Source organism: Dromiciops gliroides, chromosome 5 (genome assembly GCF_019393635.1).
Source record: "Dromiciops gliroides isolate mDroGli1 chromosome 5, mDroGli1.pri, whole genome shotgun sequence".
NCBI classification, from domain to species: Eukaryota; Metazoa; Chordata; class Mammalia; order Microbiotheria; family Microbiotheriidae; genus Dromiciops; species Dromiciops gliroides.
The window spans coordinates 100513209-100515428 of record NC_057865.1 but is presented as its reverse complement, the minus strand read 5'-3'; the positions used below and the strand labels follow the sequence as shown (position 1 = coordinate 100515428).

Genomic DNA, 2220 nt, shown 5'->3' with positions numbered 1-2220 from the left:
TCATGAGAGCAGGGACTATGTTGTATTCATCTTTGTGTCTTCCCTAGATACTTGCCTAGTGCTCTACACATTGGAGGCACCTGCAAACGTTGAGTTGAAGAACAAACTACAAGAAGCTCCAACCTCCATTGCCTTTCTCTTCAACTAGCTGAGGAGAAAGGAAATGAATGTTTGTCACTGCTTCACTTAGCTTCCCTTTCTTGTGACAGGTGGGAAGCTAGTTGTTGGAGTGGAATAGAGTGAACCTTGGGATCTTCATTTTTCTTCAGAAATTCTCCCTAGTGCTTTCCTCAAAGCGCTCATCACCTCCTTGTTCCTCAGGCTGTAGATCATTGGATTCAGCATAGGGGCCACTACAGCACAGAATAAAGCTATCATCTTCTCAAGTTCAGCTGTGGACGTGACATGGGGCCACATGTAGGTGAAGATGGTGGCCCCAAAGCAAAGGGAGACCACAGTGAGATGGGAGGCACAGGTCCCAAAGGCTTTGCGGCGTCCTTGAGTAGAACGGATGTGCAGAATGGCCCTAACAATCTGGTCATAGGAGAACAGCACCAAGGAGCAGGGTAACATGATGACCACAAAGCTTGAAAAGATCACCATGATCTTGTTGAAGGAAATGTCCACACGGGCCAAATGCAGCACTGCTAGTGTCTCACAGGCAAAGTGATAGATAACATTCTTACACAGGGGGAGTCGAAAGGTAATGGTTGTCTCCATGCATGAGTTCAGGAAACCAGCAGCCCAACAGGCAGCAGCCAGAGCCATGCACAGCCCTCCATGCATGATGACTGTAGTGGAGGGGATAGCACACTGCCACATAGCGGTCATATGCCATTGCTCCCAACAGGACGGACTCAGTCCCAGCCAATCCCAAAGAGATATAAAACTGACATACACAACTGCGGAATGGGATGGACTTCCTTGAAGACCGAAAGTGGATGAGCATTTGTGGGACAGTGCTGTTCATGTAGCAGATGTCCACAAAGGACAGGATGCTGAGGAAGAAGTACATGGGGGTCTGGAGTCGAGGATCCAGCCTGATCAGGTGAATGATAAGCAACTTTCCCAGCATAGTCACCAAGTACATGGCCAGAAAGAGGACAAAGAGATAAATCTGAGTCTTCCAGTCATTAGATAGCCCTAAGAGGATGAACTCACTCACCCATGTCTTGTACTTGGCCATATGATGGTAGTTGTGTAGGGGTGGGAGGAGGAAACTGGAATGGAAAGGCTCAGGGTCTAGAGGAAAAGATTATTTCCTGATAAGTTATTACATTTCTATTCAATTACTTATCTTCAGAAGTAGATTGGAAATATTTAAGCATTTTGCCTTAAAATCAAACAAAAATTCTTGGTAGTTATCAAACTGACTAATAAACTCTATAACTCTAACCTCATGAAACTGATAATGTATCATCACGCCCATTTTATAGAAGACACAACTGAATTTCAGAGAGATTAAGTGAACTGCATTAATTAACATTCTTTTAGTAAGATGGGAAAATGGGTTTTCTCCACAACACTGATCTGTGCTAATTTCTGAAATCTTGATGAGATGTGCCACAATGTACAATTTGCATAACCCTCTTTTATTGTAATCTCAGCTCCTCCCTGCCCAATACTTCCCTGCATATATCAAAATGTTCAACAGAATGAAATCTTCTAACCTTGCACATTTCACATTTTGCTTCTTCTTTCCTACCACCCCCCAGAATCTGTCTAGCTCCCTAGCCTTTTTCCTCTGAAGTCAGTGAAACTTCAAATAAATATTAGAAAAAAGTTTTTAAAATGTGAATTATGGAGCAATCTTCTAGGTTTGGGAGTGGGTTAAGAAATCAAATGACTTGCTAGGCATAGAAATGAAGAAAGAAGAGGCAAAAAAAAAAAATCAGCTTTGTGAAACTTACTTCAAAGGCTTCTCTAGCTACCGAACTGGGGCCAAGGATAACCAAAAACTTTTTCCTCTCCTTCCTCCTGTAGAGATGGAGGCTGCATATACATTGAAAAATGGTAAGAATCAACCAATCAGGGGCAGCTAGGTGTAGCAGTGGATAAAGCACTGGCCCTGGATTCAGGAGGACCTGAGTTCAAATCTGGCCTCAGACACTTGACACTTACTAGCTGTGCGAACCTGGGCAAGTCACTTAACCCTCATTGCCCCGCAAAACAACAACAACAAACATAAAAACACCCCCAAACAAAGTGTCAGATTATCTG

The 2220-nt window shown here is 43.4% G+C and overlaps 1 pseudogene; it reads right to left on the bottom strand.

Moving 5' to 3' along the window:
- Positions 1-255: 255 nt before the first annotated feature.
- Positions 256-1186, bottom strand: LOC122728748 (annotated as a pseudogene).
- Positions 1187-2220: the final 1034 nt, after the last annotated feature.